The following is a 7,405-nucleotide window of genomic DNA, read 5'->3' on the forward strand; positions in this document are numbered from 1 at the left end:
ATTTTCACCAAAGTTGAGTTCAATACTCCATTGTTAAATATTATATTTAGTTTGTTATGACTTGTTATGACGGCTAATAAACAGCAGTCCACTGTTATTTTTAAGTTTAATCAATTTAATCAAATTTAGATTTTTAAAATCGAGTTTGATAAAATTATCTGAATTAATCGATATTTTTAAATTTATCATCTTTTAACTCACCCATAGCCACGACTGTCATCTTTGAACAATGATTGAATCCAGGCCCGGCCCGGGAGGAGGGCAAACTTGGGCGATGGCCCTGGGCCTCGATTTTGAGGGGGCCCAAAAATTTTATTTTTTTAATGTTATGTTTAAGTAGAGGAATGAAAATTAGGGCAAAACTTACCTTGCCGATGGAAAAGTCGCAGGCCTACAGCAACTCGCCGCGACGCTGTCACGCCGCCTCCCGCCTGCGCCTACGGCCTACGAGAAGGACTCAAGATGTCTTCTCCTCCCTGTCGCATCTCTTCTTCTTGCTCACGACTCCGCTCTTCAACGGTTATCTCTGTGAGACTGTGATTATGATGTCGCATCTCTTCTCTTCTTCTTCTACTTTCGCATCTCATCTCTGTCACTTCTCACGAATTTTTTACCGTTATTTTTCCACAGAGATGATGATAAATACAGCCCATGGAATGAAATTAGAATTTTCATTGTGATTTGTGAATTTGAGCTTTGGTTGTCTTGTCTATTGATCAATGTGCTTCCTCCGTTCCTCGCCGGCGTCGCTACCAGAAAACGCTCGTCCGCATCCTCGAATGCTCGCTTCCCTCTGAAACATCTGGTGTTTCAATTTATAGTTTAGGTATGCTAAATTGCTATTTGCTAACTTGCCCTAGTTTCACTTTCAATGGTTTCTAAATTCTAATTTCTATTGGCATTGTCATTGGCATGTGGTTTGATGATATCTTCCCAGTTCCCATAAAACCCCTCAAGACCTGCTTCCACCAAAATCCAAATGAATGAATGATTCTTCTCATCTATAGATTTCAAGTATGCAGTACTTGAAGAATTGTTATTTGCCTATTTCTTAATAATTTTACTAATTAGTTTCAATTTGATAATGATTTAATTAGTCATCTATGATCTATGGAAAATTTAATTGTTTGCTGTAGCATGTGTTTGCTATTTTCTATGTAGTTATTTTTATGAAAAAAGATTATTGTTGTAGGAGAGACCTCTCGTAATGTGCCAACTTTCTTTAAATGATGCAGATTTTTTAAATCATAAACTTGACAAGCTTAATCAGGGGCTTCAAATTGGTAGGATGCATTTTGTAAATCTAGTTAGTGGATACGTGAATTCACGGGAATAAACTAAAGATAGCTGCTTGAAATAGGAATTTTGCCTTGTGTTATTGTTTATAATAAAATGCATCCTTTTTTTAAGATTTATCTAATGCGTACCAGTATCATCTGTATTCTCTTGGTTTTGTTTGTATGGTTGGTGCAATTGGATATTTGGATATCATACCAATTTAATGATGTGGTATACTAAAATCAAAATGAAAAAAATAACCAGCTGCAGTTCCAAGCCTTTGATGCTATTATTTACTTTTGTTTGTAAACTTATTAAATAAACAAGTTTTGATGCTATTTAATTTAGTCCTCTATCCACCCACAAAGAAGAGGATCATCAACTGTCCAACTGAATCTTCTCAAAAAGCTCAGTGCAATTGATTTATTAATAATGAAGAAATTGTTTCTTAGCTGTTATTAAGAACTTGAATTGTAAGTTTCTGACTTCCATAAAAATTGTAGCATGTGTTTATAACTCCAAATTGTTTAAAGTCTTAAGGCGCAAATTGATTTGTAAATCTGCTTGCATCACGGAGATCATGGATTGATGGAAAGATAACCAATAGGCTAAGATTATAACTTGTGTTGTTATAATTAATATTGTTGTTTCTTTAAGTATCACAATTTCACTAATTAGTTTTAATTTGATAATGATTTAATTTTTTTTAACAGGTGTTGTCTGATGAGGTGCTTAACTTAACGACCTAGGACATTTCCATTAATATTGAAAACTATCATATTCCAGGTGCTATTATTCCTTTACTAGTGAAATAATTTGAATTATCTGTTTTTTTTTTGTAATTGTTGTAGTTTTATACATTATAATATGTTGCCTAAAAAACATCTTTCCGGATGTGAGAAAAGGAAAAAAAAGAAAAAACTAGAACAATTGACTGAATCACAAAGAGGTGTCATTAATAAATTCTTTATTAAAAGTTCTCATGGAAATCCACAAAATTCAACTATGACTGTGAATGATGTAGATGAGTGTCATGAGATTCACGATGCTAACGAAGAAAGGGAAAATTTGAGTGAGCATGAAAATGTTTTAAATAGGGTAGATAATGAGAATATTGACATTGATGAACAATTTATTTCTTCACTTGATATATATGATGCAAGAAATTGGGATAATCTTGATAACAATGCACGTGATATTTTAGTTGAAAAAGGCCCTATGAGAGAAATGAATATTGTATATCCTTTGGACGACACTTCTAGCCATTTTTCTTGTGCTCATTATTCTAGACATTTAAACAATGGAGAAATAAGAGACCGAAAGTGGTTGGTTTACAGTAAATATGTGGATAAAGTTTATTGTTTTTGTTGCAAGTTGTTTAAATCTGAAAACAATAGAAGTTCACTAGCAAAGGATGATTTAGAGATTGGAAACATCTTAGTGAACGACTTAAAGAACATGAAAATACTATTGAACATATAACTAACATGAACACTTGGAATGAATTAAAAATGCGATTAGATAAAAATCTAACAATTGATAAAGACCTACAACGAGAAATTTCCAAAGAAAAAGAGCGTTGGAGACAAGTTATAACAGGAATAATAGCAACTGTAAAATGTCTTTCTAAACGTTGTTTGACTTTTCGAGGATCTAATGAAAAACTTTATCAAGACAATAATGGAAATTTTTGGGGGTTGATTAAAATGATTGCTGAATTTGATTATGTGATGCAAGATCATATTAGACGTATTCAAAGTAATGAAATTCATTATCATTACCTAGGTCATAAAATTCAGAATGAGTTAATTTATATTTTAGCTAACAATGTTAAAAGTGTTATCATTAATAAAATTAAAGAAGCAAAATATTTTTCAATAATTCTTGATTGTACCCCAGATATAAGTCTTCAAGAACAAATGACTTTTATAGTATGATGTGTTAATATGTCAGGTAATAAAGTGAAAATAGAGGAGTACTTTTTAGAGTTTCTAAAAGTAGATGATACATCAGGTTTAGGACTTTTTAACGAATTACAAAATGTGTTAAAATCACTGGATCTTAGTATTGAAAATATTAGAGGTTAAGGTTATGATAATGGTTCCAATATGAAAGGAAAACACCAAGGAGTTCAAAAGAGGTTACTTGAAATAAATCCAAGAGTCTTGTATATGCCATGTGCTTGTCATAGTCTTAATCTAACTCTTAGTGATATGACACATTCTTGTGTTAAAGCTTTTTGGAATCGCATATATACATTATTTTCAAGTTCTCCTAAGAGATGGAAAATTTTACTTAATAATGTAAAGGGATTAACCGTCAAATCTTTGTCGAATACTCGTTGGGAAAGTCGTATTAAAAGTGTTCAAGCTATTAGATTTCAAATTGTGGAAGTGAGAGCTGCTTTACTTGAATTAAATAATATTTGTGATGATGCAAAGTCAATAAGTGAAGCTGAAAGTTTAGCTAATTCAATCAAAAATTTTGAATTTTTACTTGGTATGGTCATTTGGTATGATATCTTATTTGCTATAAACATGGTGAGTAAGAAATTACAATCAAAATCTATGTGCATGGACTCTGCCATGAAACAATTAGAAGGTGTAATCTCACTTTTTGAAAAGTATAGGAATGATGGTTATGCTGCAAGTTTGACTATTGCTAAGAGTCTTGCATTAGATATGAATATAGAGCCAATATTTACAACAAAGCGTCGTATTTTTAGGAAAAGACAATTTAATGAAAGAGAAGATGATGAAGTTTCACTATCATTAGAAGAGTCTTTTAGAATTGATTATTTTATTGTTGTTGTGGACATGGCAATTGCTTCTTTAAAATGTAGATTCGAGCAAATGAAAACCTTTGAAAATATATTTGGCTTTTTATTTGATTCAAAAACATTAAGAATTTTGAATGATGATGAATTAGGAAAATATTGTGTCAATTTAAAATCTACTCTAACTCATGACAACTCATCAGATGTTGAGTTAGATGATTTATTTACTGAATTAAAAATATTACAAACGACTTTACCAAATATGATAATGTCTGCAATTGATATTCTTGAATTTGTTCAAAGTGTAGATTGTTATCCAAATGTTACAATTGCTTATAGAATTTTATTGACTATGTCTGTTACAGTAGCATCGGCTGAAAGGAGTTTTTCAAAATTAAAATTATTAAAAACATATATGAGATCATCAATGTCTCAAGAAAGATTAAATGGATTGGCAATTTTATGTATTGAGAAAGATATCTTGGAAATTCTTGAAACTAATAATATTATAAAAGATTTTGCAAATAGAAATGCTAGAAGAAGTTATTGTAGATAAATTATGTATTATTAGAAATTTATTTGGGGTCTCATCTTATTATTTCGCCCGGGGCCTTTTCAATCGAAGGACCGGGGTTGATTGAATCTATATTTGCTAAAGATTTATTATGTTTATTTTAACTAAACTTCTCATCATATACCTTCTTCACTGTGCTATATATATACTAATGTTGGTGTGTGATATATGTAGATTATACCTATTCTTAAGTATCATTTAGCAAATATTTTGTTATATTTCATGAGCATGATTTATATTTGCACATCATATTTTTATATGATTTCTTTACTTTAACTTTTTTAGTTTAGAGATATGTTCTTTACTTATTTTTATTGATAGGATGTGTTTTTAGAGAAAAATGAAGCATAAATCTCTTGTGTTAGGACCCGTGTGAACTAGAGGGGAGGGGCGAGGGGGAGGGATGAATAACTTCAATCACCTCTCTTCGATGCTTTGTGCTTATCGTTGAATGAACAGCGGAAACCTTGCTTCAATCTCGACTCCACATGCACAACACTATAATTTACTTGGTATCTATCTCCTTGAGGTGACTAATCCAAGGGTCCACTCCTAGCGATCACATCCACTAAAAATAATATCCTTCTCGGAAACTTTCCGAAGGAGGAGAAGGCTCGTACAAATTTGTTCTAACAAGAATACAATAAGAAACAAGAAAACAAAGTCAAATATAATTGAAAACGACTTTACAACCAAAATTTTACTTGCTTGATCTATTGTAGCTTGGAAATACCTATTGTTGGTCCAAAAATGTAGCAACACTATCCTCCAAAATCCCCAAGAATTAGCGGCGAAAAACTCCTCAAAACCCCTACTTTAAAGTTATTAGATCGGGGTTGATTTCTGCCTATCAGTCGATTGATTTTATCCATTAGTCGATTGATGAGGTTTTTGACCATTAACCGGTCTCTGATTCTGTAGGATCGAAAAGAATTTAGATATCTCTACAATGACATAATATTATCCACTTTGGGCCTAAGTCTTCATAGTTTTTCTCTTGGGATATACCCAAAAGGCCTCATACCAATGGAGATATCTTTTCTCTTATAAACCCATGATCTTTCCCATGTGTCCCCCCTCAAACAAAGGACCATAAGCTCCCTAATGTCCGATCCTCGACCCACTAGGACTTCTTGCCCCTCGGTCCACCCGACCTACTAGGACTTCTTTGCCTAGCCACAACTAAGACCTCTTTCCTAGTGTCTGGTTCTCTTAATTCGGACACGGAAGCCCCCACTTATTCGTTCGAGGTCAATATTCCACCCACATGGTTCGATTGGACCATGACTCTTGTGCATAGTCGGCGGTTAGTCCTTCTGGCAGTCCGGGCTTTGATATTAATTGTAGGATCAAAAAGAATTTAGATATCTCTATAAATGCATGATATTATCCACTTTGGGCCTAAGCCCTCATGGTTTTGTTCTTGGGCTCTACCCAAAAGGTCTCATATCAATGGAGATATCTTTTCTCTTATAAACTCATGATCTTTCCCATGTGTTTTCAATATGGGACTATGTTTGCAACTTTGCAACCCCAACAGATTCTTTTAAAACTTATTTGATTTTGTCTCAATTTGAATATTAGTCAATTTGAATATTATCCCCGGCAACGGCGCCAAAATTTGGTGTTGGCCTTTTTGCATGTCACAAGGCTCACCAAATTGATAAAGATTGGAACTCACATAAACTAAATGAAACACGTATAGTAAGGAGTCCCAAGTCATATTTTTCCAAGGGCAAACTAGTGAATGTGTGTTAACCCTAGAATTGATTCCAATCAAATCCTTATTTCAACTTGAATATATCTAGTTCTTAAGAATGCACTAGAACAAAGTAAAATGGATTCAAAGAAATGTTGTTTTCATCTAAACATGATCCACTTCATCTCAACAAATTGGTATCAATTAAGTTCAGATTCTAATGCATCATTTAATCTAATAAATCAATTATCATATCCTCAATTTACAAGCATAGCACTAATTAAACTCAAGGTTCAAACACACTTGTAGAATCCAGAACAAAATCCAATGAATAATCTCAATCAACTTCACAGTCAAGCTCAAACGTTCAGTCATAATAGCATTGAGCAGAGGTAGCAATCAATACATCAAAATAAGCATTCAACATAAAGGCATGGCACAATCATAGCATATCCAATGAACCGAACAAAAACTTTGCTAATTAAATAACCAAAACTAATAAACTAATGCTAACAAGAACGTCTAATATCAAACACTAACTGGATTGCAAATTAATCAGTAGTTGAACAAGATTTGGATTGCTGTAATTCAAGAAATCGGAATGGTAAGCAAGAACTTAGAAACAAATTTGCAGAAAACATGAAACAAGAGAAATAGCAAGAAAATTAAAGACAAAGAAAATGAAAACTAAACCCTAACATTCCACAAATCCAAACCCGGATCAAATCTTCTTCATTCTGCCAAAAACAGACCCTCCTCTGAGAAACACTCTTCGGGAGACCACCGATGATGAACAAAGCTCTCAGCTAGTGCCTCCTTTTGATCATAGCCTCTGAGAAACACCCTTCGGGCTCACAGATCAGGTAGCACTCACATCGCTCGAAATCAGTAGCTGAATTCTGGAATCTTGCGTTACTCGGCCAATTGATCAGATCAGCGTGAATGCAGCAGACGAAGTGAAGATGGAATGAATTCCGGAGCTTCTGGGAAACACCCTTCGAGCTCCGGTGGCTAGTGAAGATCGCAGAACATGGAAACCGCCCTCTGCCTGGATCACGGACTGTGAATCAGAAACTCA

At 33.5% G+C, this 7,405-nt stretch overlaps 1 pseudogene; it reads left to right on the plus strand.

Moving 5' to 3' along the window:
- The first annotated feature begins 374 nt into the window (after positions 1–374).
- LOC122033992 lies at positions 375–4,610 on the plus strand (annotated as a pseudogene).
- The last annotated feature ends 2,795 nt before the right edge of the window (positions 4,611–7,405 follow it).

The sequence above is a fragment of the Zingiber officinale genome, chromosome 11B, assembly GCF_018446385.1.
Source record: "Zingiber officinale cultivar Zhangliang chromosome 11B, Zo_v1.1, whole genome shotgun sequence".
In the NCBI taxonomy this organism is placed as follows: Eukaryota; Viridiplantae; Streptophyta; class Magnoliopsida; order Zingiberales; family Zingiberaceae; genus Zingiber; species Zingiber officinale.